The sequence below is a fragment of the Gossypium hirsutum genome, chromosome A05 (assembly GCF_007990345.1).
Source record: "Gossypium hirsutum isolate 1008001.06 chromosome A05, Gossypium_hirsutum_v2.1, whole genome shotgun sequence".
Classification (NCBI taxonomy): domain Eukaryota; kingdom Viridiplantae; phylum Streptophyta; class Magnoliopsida; order Malvales; family Malvaceae; genus Gossypium; species Gossypium hirsutum.
In genome coordinates, this window is record NC_053428.1 from 101163685 (window position 1) to 101177365 (window position 13681).

General features: G+C 32.0%; 2 long non-coding RNA genes across 2 annotated transcripts; both read left to right on the top strand.

Annotated features, from left to right (window-relative positions):
- The first annotated feature begins 7636 nt into the window (after positions 1–7636).
- LOC107961461 (uncharacterized) lies at positions 7637–7892 on the top strand. The gene is made up of 2 exons (XR_001701298.2): positions 7637–7727; positions 7839–7892. It is a non-coding gene; the product is annotated as an uncharacterized lncRNA (long non-coding RNA).
- A 989-nt stretch (positions 7893–8881) lies between these two features.
- Positions 8882–9433, top strand: LOC107960972 (uncharacterized). Its single transcript, XR_005927369.1, has 3 exons — positions 8882–8987; positions 9101–9199; positions 9311–9433. It is a non-coding gene; the product is annotated as an uncharacterized lncRNA (long non-coding RNA).
- Positions 9434–13681: the final 4248 nt, after the last annotated feature.

A 13681-nucleotide genomic window follows, 5' to 3' on the forward strand; every position in this document is an offset into this window, starting at 1 on the left:
ATCTCCTTAAAGTACTCATCAATAGATCGATTACATTGAACAAGGAGTTTAAGTCTAGTTGAGACCTCTCTATAGTAACAAGAAGGAACATAACGCTTTTGCATCACTTGCTTCAACTCGTTCTATGTTTCAATTACCCTTTCGCGGTTTCTTTGACAATCAATTCCAAGTTGAATCCACCAACTCAATGCATAATCTAAAAACCCAAGGGTTGCTAATTGGACTTTTCCTTTTCTTGGCATTTATAGTAACGAAACATTAGTTCAATTTTTTATTCCCACTCACAATATGCTTCGACATCATACTTTCCTCGAAATGGTGGAATGTTGAACTTCAGTTTAGCTAAAAAATGTTGCCTATGGTCATTATTAATCAAAAACTCATCATTTGCATGAGAGTCACGTCAAGCATTATTTGCATGAAGACAAGACTGATCAACCTTATCTTCCCAATTACGATTCTGACACTCAATTTTGGTACAGAGACATTCCAAATTTTTGCTGATTATGTCTAGAATAGTGTCACGTTTTTGATTTCAAGCATTTCAAACCTCTTGATCCCTTTTCAAATTCCTAATCAAAGTATTGCGAATCATTATGAAAGCATGAAAATAACACAACATTCAAGAAAAGAAAAATTAAGTTAACCTCATTGTTATGCACTCAGAAATGAAAAAAAAATTCTCAATGAGGTAACAATTAATCTTGTGAGTATTTTAAAAAGTGTTTATAACAATCAATCATAATGTATTAGAATCAAACTAACAAAGCAAACCTAATAGCACTATGAGTAAAAAATCGGCTAGACATCATAGAATTCTATTGCACGGAGGAAGAAATATGCAACATGCTTTAACCTACTAACACAAGAAACAAGAAAGTGTTAGAATGCATAAAGGAACAATAAAAAGTAAAAATAAATGAAAACTAAAGCTAAGAGTCAATGAAAATTGTTGAAACCCGAAAACTCGAAAAACTGCGAAGCAATTTGACAAACTTCGTTCGAGGTGTTCCTAATGTCCAAAAATCATGAAATTTAAACTAGAGCCTCCTCAAATAATGTAGATTTGATCTGAAAAGTTTTGGCACAAAATTCAACCCACAGTATATTCTTTATATATTTTTATTTTTTGGTACTTTTTCTATCACTTTTTTTGTGGGAAATATTTTTTAATACTCTGAAATAGTGCTAAGAAATAGTATGTAAAATTTTAGATCATTTGAAAATCATATACCCATTGAATTTTTTTTTCCGAAAAGTATCGAGGTGAAAAAATTGTTTTGAAGCTGTTGCTAGAAATCAATTTATAAAAATAAAAAGAACACCTAAAACGCCCAAATCTGATACCAAATGATAAAGAATGAGACGGATGAATACGGAAGAGGATCATCAAGTTTGTCAAAGTCGTGGATTTGACTTAGGGCTCTAGACGTTTAGAAAGAAACTTGAATTTTTACACAACCTGAAACGAAATTGAATCCAAGTAAGATAAAACAATTAAAATAAATAACTAAAATAAAAATAATAAATCAAAGATTAGAATGCGAATAAAAAAGATAGATGGAAAGATAGAACGTGGCGTGTAGAAGTCTAGAGAAGCATTGGAAACACGAAGAATCTACGACACCCTTCAAATTGCTCTAATTTCCCTTCCAAGATAGAAATCTTGGTAAGAAAAAGTTTGAAGATGATCCCCATAATATAAAAAGATTGTTAAAAACTCTTTTAAAAGAAACTCAAGAGAAATTCTAGAGAAATTCTTGAAAAAGAAAATCTTAAAGAGAATTTATTAACTCAAAGAGAAATATAATAATAATGAATTGTATGAATTGTGTACAATACAAATGCCTATATATGGTCTAGCTAAATAAATCTAAATAAAACTCTTAGAACTCTAATTTAATCTAAACAAGAAGTAGTTTTAAACTAAAGTTTCTTGTTAACATAAAATTCCTAAATAACTTAAAATACTTAATAATTATAAAAAATTTGGAATAAAATAATAATAAAATAATAAGAGCTGATAAATACAATATATTGGACTCATATATAATAAAATTAAGCCTAATACCCAAACCCAATATGATTTAAACTCGAATTAAAAGCCCGAAATTCGTAATTCTGGTCATAATCCCATTCAAAAATTCTGCTCGCGCAATTTTCACTAAAACGGTCATAACTTGAGCTCTCAAACTCAAAATTGAGTGATTTAAAATGTGTTTCGAAGCTAAGAGATAGGTATTCAAACTCCATGAAGAAATCTTAACTTAGAAATGCCTGGATCCCAACCCAAAAGTCGTCAAAAATCTACTGATTTTTCAAGCCTTAAAATTGGCAGCTTTGGTGATTGAAATTTAATAAATTTCACCCCATCCGTGCATGTATCAGTACCTTTACCCAAACATCTTTGGAAACAAAAAATCCATTTGCCTAAGCACTCCCCTGATTGAAGCTAGTTCTTCCAGCGACTATCGACACCATCGATGTTAAGTTTCATCCAACCCCAAGGAGGCGACTCTTATTTCACCTGTGTAATAATCTTGGTCATACTAAAAGTATCATCATATATAGAACTTTGAATACTTTTTGCCATACATAGTTCATAAGTGCCTCAAAGCTACTACCATTTTGTTGGAAAATAATGAGATTCCTATTCTTCCATATGTACCAACACACTACACCAAAGATGACTTGCCATTCAGCAGTATTTGTATCAAATTTGTGATGATTACTTAAATTATCAACTAACTATGCATGTAAATCATAATTGATAAAAACATCGCCAGAAGTGCCTAAGCACAATACGAGACCAACTAGCCTTAGCTATGGGACAATCACAAAGAGTATGGACAATGGTTTCTTAACACTCAGCACAAAGACTGCAACTAGCATTATTAGTAAGGCCCCTTCAGACTCTTTCAATATTTGTGAGTAATCTCTCACAAACGACGATCCAAAAGAAGTTTTTAATCTGAGGGAGCAATTTATTCTTCCAAACAGTAGACCAACTATCTTCCTATGGATACAAAGTATTTTTTACTAAACATTTATAAGCTTCTTTAACCAAAAATTTACCATTAGAAGACTTCCAAACACTCGCCTGATTTAATATTATCATTGGATGGAGGGAGACCTACAATATGTTGGAGAATATTCTTAGTGAAGAACAAGGATAGTAATTCCCAATTCCATTGACCACTTACATCGACCATGTTGATTAAATTATGTAACACCTTACATCCGATCCGATCGCCGGATCCAATGTGTGATGTCACATTATGTCGTCGAAGCAACTCAAGTTACTATAACACAAAAACGTTTAATTCAATCATTAAAATAATTCTTATACATGCATTATACATTCATTGATTTCATTTCATCAATTTACGGGGTTTTAAGGGTTAATTTCACAGTTAGGACTTCAATATAAACTTAAAAATCAAATTTCAAATTTATGTCTGGGTCTCCATGTCTCGAGAAAAGTCATAAATAACTTTAGGATTTTTAGCTTCGAAGTTAACATGTATTGAGATGTTACACGTTATGATGTGAGGCTCAAGGCCTAATTTCAAGCCCATGGATGCGGTAGGCTTCCTCTATCACAAGGCTCAATTATGAGGTTGAAAGCAAAACAGATCAAGTTAAGACTGAACATGACTATCTAAGACTTCATGATGAGGGCCTTAGAACTGCATATGAGGGAAAATGAAAATCAAGCTTCACTTTCTTGTTTTTAAGAAAATCTAGAAACTGAATCTTGGTCCAAATATGCGATTTTTGGAGACTAAAATCATGATTTTGGTCTCAGAGATAACTTTTTTTCACAACTGCAAAAGTAAAGCTTCGGTAAGTATTTGTTTCTTTTCATTGTTATTGATTCGAGTCATTTTTCATTTTGTGCAGCTAAAGATTCGAGGATGAATCTTTTTGAGGAAGGGGGAATGATGTGAGGCTCAAGGCCAAATTTTAGGCCTATGGATGCATTGGGCTTCCTCTACCACATGTAACTTCCCCAACTTGGCCTAGACATTAGCTCGAATTTGGGAGATTACATCGATCACCAAAATGGCCTAGTAGAGTTATCAGAATTTATAAAATAGACATTTTAAAACATTTGTTTATCTTTAGAAGAAAAATTAGCTTTTTTTTTAGAAAAACTCATTAGTGGATAGAAATACTACTAATCTAATATTTTTCTTGAAAAAAAGGTGATTACCATTGAAAACTTAGTTAATTTCTATTTTATATTACTCAAAATTTATTTACAATCTAGCAGTGAAAAAGTGATACTCAATTTAGATTGAAATCAGATTATATGCGTAAATAATTAAATACCATATTTCAATATCCTAAAATTAAATTAAATGTCATGATGCTTTTTAAACCCAATTCCTAAGTCCCATGCCACATATTGAAATTAAAACATTACAGTCTCTGAATAATGAAAGTATCAAATGATAAATAGAAAGTATTTAATAAAAAAACTTAATTGAGTCCCTCCGAGTGTCGTGTCTACGTCCTAACCTGATATGTTATTTGTAGAGATGAAAATAAAAAAGGAGTGAGCTATGAAGCTCAGTGTGAGTTCCATCAGAAGCAAAATTAGTGCAACCACATAAGTATACAGAAACACAACATGTAAAACAATTTACAATAGCAAATTCCGAATATTGATATTTCAGATCACTCAATAACTTACACATATATGTGTATATGTCATCTCAGAAAATCCAGTTTGTTTGCACATGCTTTATGAATGCTATATAGTTTCGATTTAATAGAAAAGAACCCACCCCACTGTTACACACCACAATGGAAGTTCCCCTAAACTCCAACCACTTACACACCGGGTGTGGTTTAACCACCACTGGTTTTACAGGTAAAATCTGCCATTGGGTTGTGGATACACAACAAAAATTCGTAGATGAAACTTGCCACTGAGCTGTGGGTGCAATGCAAAATATCACAAATAAAATCTGCCACTAGGCTATGGGTGCACAGCAAAATATCATAGATAAAATATATCACTGTGCTATAGATGCACAATATATTTGTAGGTAAAAGCTGTCAATGGGTTGTGGATGTACAACATATTTGCAGTTAAAGGATAAATAGTGCCACTAGGTTGTGGGTGCACATCAAATTTGCAGATAAAATGCCATTCTTCCTTTTTATATATTGTCCCACCCCATGCAATGCAATATGGCAAGCTCAAAATGGATTAATATGATACAATTTAATTATGCTTTTAACAGGACAATACGGTAACAATTAATATGCTTATAACAATTCAATACAGTAGCAAATAATATGCTTAAAATAGATCAACTCAGTAGCACAATTCATGCTTATCAAGTGTTTGATTTAACGGTAACATAAGGCATGATGTATATACAATCACAAATACAGATATAAAACAATAAACGTATGTATTATTCACAATTCATGCAAATATATTTAAACATCATATTGATATAGTCAGTCAATTCATGGATTCTAACATAATTCATATTATCAGGGACTTAATTGAATAATTTAAAACACCAAAAATAGTTCGAGAATAAATCAGAGACTAAATTTAACAAAACATAAAATTCTAGTCCAGCTTATAAAATTTGTAAAGCAGGGGACACTCAGCCGTGTGATCAAATCGTGTGGAGGGGATATAAGGTTGTGTGGCTAGGCCATGTGACAGGCTGTAGTCGTGTGGTATTTGCAAAATCAACCTACAGAGGAGATACGACCATGTATCAAGTCGTGTGAAGGGTCTTAAGCTGTGTGAGATTCGAAAAATCTAAGGTTTCAGGGGGACATGATTGTGTGATCCACACGGGTGGCCCACACACCATTGTGGCTGCCCATGTGGCCCCATTCCAAGAAACGGTTTGCCCTAATTCACTTGTAAAAGGACACATACCTGTCACCAAGTTCTCAAGCAATGTTCCTCATGTTCAAATTTGATCCGGGGTACCTAAAACGAGTCCTTCAAATGATATTTATACACGATTTAACATTGGGTATCAAGATTAATGGAAGATTTCGGCAAGAACCGTAAAGGATTGATTAATCAAACGTAGAATTAGCATTGGACAGTAATATTAAGAAAATTTTAGATTTAAACCTTGGAAACAATATGTACTTACTGATTCTTGGCAATAATAAATTTGCTATTGACGTCAATCACAAATCTGATAGAAAGAACGATTGAATGAAAAATGTTTTAAATACAGGAAAGTACAATAATCAATAGCAAGAAAGTTGAAAATATGGTGTAAAGAAAAGAGAATGAAAATAAAAAGAGAATAAATAAAAGGATGAAGGACAAATTCTATTAGGATTTGAAAATTGACAAATTGAAATTCTAATTAGGAGAAGAGGATTAAAAAAAATGGTAGAATTCTAAGTCTATTGGAATTTTGAGAAATAGTAAGACATGAATTCTAATTAGGAAAGAATTGGGTCAATGCCTAAGGGGCGTCACCTACAATTTTCCCAAGATATTGTCGAAATTTGAAATTAAAATTAAAAGGAAGAAGAAAGAGGCTCAAACCTTAGTCACTTAAGGGGGCTAACACATTAACCATTGGGCTATTACCCATTCCTTATTTATTTTTTATGCTTAATCATATTGATATGTTTTTAGGGCATTTTTGGTGAAATTATGAAATAAAAAAGAAAGAAGGGATTCAAACCTGGGTTAATTTAGAAAAGAACTAGCGTACTAACCATTGGGCTAAGCTTATTTATTGTTTAATTTTTAAACTCAAATAATATTTGTCTTTTATCCTATGTTGCTTGAAAATTTAAAAAGAAAAGAAATAGGAGAGGAGTGAATAGAATCTAAAACCTTTAAGTAATGTGCTAACTACTTAACCACTCAGTCTATATCTTTTTTCTTATTTATTTTAGTCACTTAATTGTATATATTTTTTTCGAGCTCAACTTACATATTCTTCATTAGTTTACACATTTACTCAATTTTTTCTATTTCTTTTTTATTATTTAACTTTATATTTTTAACACATCCCTATTTTAGTTTATATACAATAATTAATACTCATAGTTAAGTCTCATTATTAATATTTTAATTCATTTTTATGATTTTTCTAATTAGGTCCTAACTCAATTAAAATACACTATTTTCAAATTAAAATTTGTAATTAAGTTTCATTTTAGATTAATTAATATAATAATACTTGATTATATTATTTTAACACTTTAATTAATTATTTATGACCTAATTTCGGTATCCGTTTCAAACCCTTGATTGACAAATGCTCAAAAATAACCTTATAAATCGGGGCATGACCACTTTCAGAGCATGTTTGGTTGGGTGTATTGGATTAGCCAATACACCCCTAATCCGTGGCCCCACCGATTACCGTGTTTGGTTGGCTGTATTGCCCTAATACGGGCCTATTACGTTCCGCACGGGTTCGACTTTTCTCTGCTTCAGCGCCGATTTGCTATTACGTTCCAAAATCAAAGATTGCCTAATCGGTCTCCCTTTTACCCTCCCAAGCAGAAATCGATTCTCCACCCCACCCCACCCCACCCTCTCCCTATCCCTCCCAACATCAACAGAAGCTGCCAGCGAACCAAACCTCCAGCCAGTCTCGACTTTCATCTTGGCATGTGGTGAAACTGAACCATTTGTAGCTACCGCAGTTCCCTTCTCGCCGAAGATCTCCTGTCCTCCGACGATAATGGTTGCCGCCAAGAAGACCGTAAAGACCATTTTACTCGTTTTCTCTTCTCTTTTTTTGAATATTTAACCTAAATTTTCTGAAAACATGCTAATTCATTTTTATGTTGTCGATGATGGTATTTTGATGCAGAAGAAGACCCATGAGAGCATTAACAACAGATTGGCTCTCGTTATGAAAAGTGGGTAATACACTTTGGGTTACAAAACTGTTCTCAAATCTCTCAGAAGCTCCAAAGGTATTCCATTGTTTGTTTAAAAGTGAGAAATACCACTTGACTGGAAGTTCTCTCAGGTGGTCGGAGAACGGGCGGCCGGAGAGAAAATTCAGGAAGGTGTGCTATTTGGATTTATTCGATTTGGTTTCTCTTAGGGTTGATTTTGTCTCAGTGCTAAAGAATTATCGAATTTTATTGTTTTTTTAATCCTTATAGCTAATAATCTTTTTTTCCCTTACTATTTATTTTTCCATTGTTTAAATTGGTAATATATATTGTTGGATTAGTGTATAATGTTAAGATCTAGGTCTAGCTTCATGCACTGTATAGCTTCTCAAAGTGTGATGTGAAGCAATGAAGAATTTTTTGTGTTCTGGAATTAACTAATTATCAGTTGAGTTCAGTAATTAAGTTCAGATTAGATGTTATTTACTGAAAGTCTGAAGAAGGAATTCAATGAACTGTAGATTGATCTAATTACTAGGTTCATGGTCTTGGAGGGTGGTGCACCATGTAAAAAATGTACTAAGCAAGTCCTTTGTGGTAAGAGACTGAGTTTGCGTGCGTGACTGATGCTCTTTGACTTTAGGGTGTTATTTATGGACTAACATGGAAGTAAAACTAGTTTCATGCATTAATCAGATGGTCTTACTTAGGAGTCTGGCCATGCAAGTGACAGTTCGATGAGGTTATGATCCAGCAAGAACCATAATTTCTTTGTGAACCATCTCGGGATGGGCTGTTATTAGTTTTTCTCTTCATGAAGCCTTCCTTGCATTGGCCTCAACTCTAAGCGTGATTAAATAGAAAATTTTGAAGAGCTTTTCCATGATGCACTTTGCTTGATGTGTCTACTTGTGTGAATAAAACAGTTGCGGGCGCGATATACTTGGTACTTATATGTCCTACATGTTCTGCTTCTCTTTTCACTTCATTTACATGCCATTGTTTCTTTTTCAGTTGATATCATATCTGCAATTGAATTCAATAGAAATGGTGATCACCTTGCTACCGGTGATCGTAGGGGTCGGGTGGTTTTGTTTGAAAGGACTGACACTCAAGACGTACGTTCTCTGACCATTTTTCTTTTTAATATTTCTGAACCTGCTTGTTTCACTTACTGTGATTCTCTGGTGTTCTGTTCTCACACTTTGTCATACCGTTTTATAATATGTAGCATGTTGGACATCGAAGAGATCTAGAGAAGATGGATTATCCAATCAATAGGCATCCTGAGTTTCGTTATAAAACAGAGTTTCAGGGACACGAACCTGAGGTATTTATGTTTGGTTTGTGGTAAACATAAACATAATGATTATTGAGAGTATATGCTAAAAACTTTCTGGACTTGAATATTGAAAACGTGTACTCCCTTGGTTTAATATAGTTTGACTATCTGAAGAGCTTGGAAATTGAGGAGAAAATTAACAAAATTAGGTGGTGCCAGTCATCTAATGGTGCTCTTTTTCTTTTGTCGACAAATGACAGAACAATCAAGTTATGGAAGGTAGGTAAAGGCATATTTTCTATTCCGGATTTTACAGTTATGAAGTTATACACAAATTATTATTGTGATAACTCCACTATTTTTTCCCAAGGAATATCAATATCCCAAAAGCAGCAACATAGCAAATCTACAAATTTAACCTTGTCATCCTGTTGGGTATTTCTAATGTCATTTCAAACTTGTAATGGTACAAGAGAAGAAAGTCAAAAAAGTATGTAACATGAACGTGGACTCAACCAAAGCCATGGGAAATGGTCCTATTGTTGGTTCAAGTATATCAACAAGCTCCAAACAATACATTGCAAATGGAGGATGCACAAGCAATGACTTCTCATTCCCAACTGGGGGTTTCCCATCTTTGCATTTGCCTCTGGTAGTTGTTGTGAATCCAGAATGCTTATTTGTTAAGATACTTTGGAATCAGTTACTTTTTTGTCATTTTTCCATGGTTTATGCAGTGTTTGATATGCCAATACTTTTATTATATGGTTTACTGATCTAACATGTAATGCTATTACAATTGTAGTCTTAACATTTTAGCCGTCGGAAATTACTTTGAATTTTTGTTATAAGAATATTGATTATTAAGAATTTTATTAAATTATATATTTTAATTAAAATATTTTTAATAATAATTATGTTAAATTATATTTTATAGTATCATATATTATGATTTTATTAAATTTATATAAGAATATTGATTATTAAGAATTTTATTAAATTATATATTTTAATTAAAATATATTTAATAATAATTATGTTAAATTATATTTTATAGTATCATATATTATGATTTTAGTAAATTTATATAAGAATATTGATTATTAAGAATTTTATTAAATTATATATTTTAATTAAAATATTTTTAATAATAATTATGTTAAATTATATTTTATAGTATCATATATTATGATTTTAGTAAATTTATATAAGAATATTGATTATTAAGAATTTTATTAAATTATATATTTTAATTAAAATGTTTTTAATAATAATTATGTTAAAATATGATTAAATTATTTATTATTGATATTAATAATCTTATTAAAATTTAAATAACAATAACAATAATAATTTACCAAAACAAATTTCTTGTAATTATTAATAATTTTATTAAATTATATATTTTAATTAAAATATATTTAATAATAATTATGTTTAAATATGATTAAAATATTTATTATTGATAATAATAATCTTATTAAAATTTAAATAACAATAACAATAATCATTTACCAAAACAAATTTATGCTAAGGGTATTCTAGTCATTTTAGTTTTTTCCACTATGCTATTACACCTCTATTCCATTCAACCAAACACAAGATTACTATTACGCCTCTATTCCATTACATTCAACCAAACAGTTGATTTGCTATTACACCTCTAATCCAATACACCTCTAATCCAATACACCTCTAATCCAATACATCTCTAATCCAATACAGCGAACCAAACGCACCCTCAATTTTCAGAAGCTCGATTCTTCTAACCCAATTTTTGGGGTGTGACACCACAAGGCCCAATTACGAGGTTGAAAGCAAACCAAATAAAGTCAAGACTGAACAAGACTATCCAATAATTCGTGATAAAGGCCTTACAAGCGCATACGAGGGAAAAATAAAAGTAATATTCACTTTCTTATTCTCGAGGCAAGGTCATTTATGTCTTGAGACCAACTTTTCCTAATTTTTCTTCGGTGTTTAAATGTCTTGAGACTTGGAGCAGGGCAAAATCTATTTCGCCTCAATGCTCTTTTATCTTGAGGCAAAGGTCATTTGTCTCAAGACCTAGGAAATATTGTCTTGAGACTTACAAATATGTCTTGAAATCTCAAGATTTTGAATGTAAAATTGAAATGAAATTTGTTTTGCAGTCTCGAGACATGTTTGTCTATCTCGAGATTCAAAGATGAAATGGTCAAAATCCTACACTTTTAAGTGTACAAAGTCTTAACCAAATGAACCTAAACATACTTAAAATGCACCACAAAACATATTCATCCAATTAACCTATCTAAACATGTTCAAACATTATCAAATTATGACCTTCAATACATCATTATTAAACCTACCAATTTTCACATTCAAAATCACATAATAAAGCATAATTAACTAGTAATCAAAAAATAAAATTCAACCAATATGACATTAAGGTCATTTACCAAAATTATCAAAGCTAACTTAAGCAACAAACCAACTAACCTAGATACATGCCATATGATCTCAAAACCATATATACATACAAAATAGAATTATAATGACTTCTGAGCTAAGCTGGTGATAAGCCATAAAAGTAACATATTTTTAATCCCATTCTTGATGCGTTTTTGGATGATTTATTATATGAATTAGTGAATTTAATGCTCCTAATAATTTAAATTCATGTTTCTATACTTAGGTGAGCATAGGGGAGCGAAAGGAGCGAAAAACGAGCCAAAATCGAGAAAAAAAGCTGTTTTCAGGATCCACACGGCCTGGGTATTTCCACACGGGCTGGCCACACACCCATGTGCCAGTCCGTGTCGATTTCGCACCCTGCGCCCCTGTTACACAGAAAAACCCAATTTTTGGGGTTTCTGAGCATTCTAAAGTCTATAAATACACACTGGAAGAGGATCTAAAGGGGACACACAGAGTAGAAAGTAGAAATTACTCGAAGAACACCAACGGATTCAACTCGGAATTAGGATCTCCTTCAAGACTGAAGATCTCCCTTTAATTTCTCTCGAAGTTTTTGGGTTTCTTTATGTTTTGTTGTTTTCCTATTTTTGATATAGTTCTCCCCAAAATTATGAACTAAATTCCCTAGATACCTAGGGAAGATGAAACCTATGACGGATTTTATTATTTAATTTTCTGAATTACATGATAATTACTTGTTCTTATTCTTAATTATGTGTTATTAATTCTTGCCTTAATATTTTTAGGATATTAATTCAAGTTTGATGTGCTTATTCAGTGGAGGAAAAGTCCATGTTTAAGAGTAGATCTAGCATAATTAAATGGAGTTGATTGTAATCCTAGAAATAAGACAACATAAATCTGCCGGATTAGAGTCAAATCTAATAAGGGAATCCATAAATCAAGTTAATGCGACAATAGGGGTTTTAATAAGAAAGAGATTTCAATTAATCTACCTAGAGTCAGTTGTTCTTAGTTTCAAAAGAGATATTAACATAATTTAGGGCTTTCTACGGATTAAGACAAGTGAATAAATCATTTAATTCAGAGTCAGAATAATAAGTGAAGTCTAGGTGAATTCTTCTTTGGGTATTGTCTTTATCATTGGTTTATTCGATTATTTCCTTCACTCTCTATCGCGTTCATTAGTTAATTAGTTTAGTTAATTTTAGATTAAAACAAATCCCTTTAATTATAGGCTAAATAATAGAAAGTTAGTTATTACTAGTACTTTTAGTCATCGTGGATATGATATTCCCGACTCACCGTAACTATACTACCATTCGATAGGTGCGCTTGTCTTAGTCGTGATCGTAGTCTAGTATAGTGAATCATAAAATGATCATCAAGTTTTTGGAACCGTTGTTGGGGACTAAAATATTAGGAACACTAGATTTTTATTACTTTAGCCATTTTTATTTTTATTTTATTTTTTGTTTTACTTTTAATTTACTAACTTTTCATTTATTGCTTCTGGCAGGTTCCTTTAGTTTATAAATAGAAGAAACCTGTTAGGACCTCTAGTATTCGACAGTAAGATCGAAAGTACAACTCATAAAAACCATAGAGAAGCGAGGCAAAGTCAACAAAGTGCAATAGAAGAGCAAGAGGATATTATTATTAATACTGAGGAGATGGCAGAAAATCATAATAATCAGTTACCTCCTGTGGTTGCTGTAAATCCTGTAAATCCAAATCTGCTCCTCTTACTATGTACGATTATGCCAAGCCCAATTTAATTGGGGCTAAATCGAGTATTGTTAGACCTGTTGTTGCTGCAAATAATTTTGAACTGAAACCTAATATATTCAAATGATTCAACAGTTTATTCAGTTTGATAGTTTGCAGGACGAAGACCCAAATACTCATTTGGCTAATTTTTTAGAATTCTACGACACTTTGAAGATAAATGGCGTTTCTGGTGATGCAATTCGCCTACGATTATTCCCCTTCTCATTGAGAAATAAGGCTAAGCAGTGGTTGAACTCCCTACCATGAGGTTCTATCACTACTTGGGATTAAATGATCGAGAAGTTTTTGCTGAAGTACATTTCACCGGCTAAGACAGCC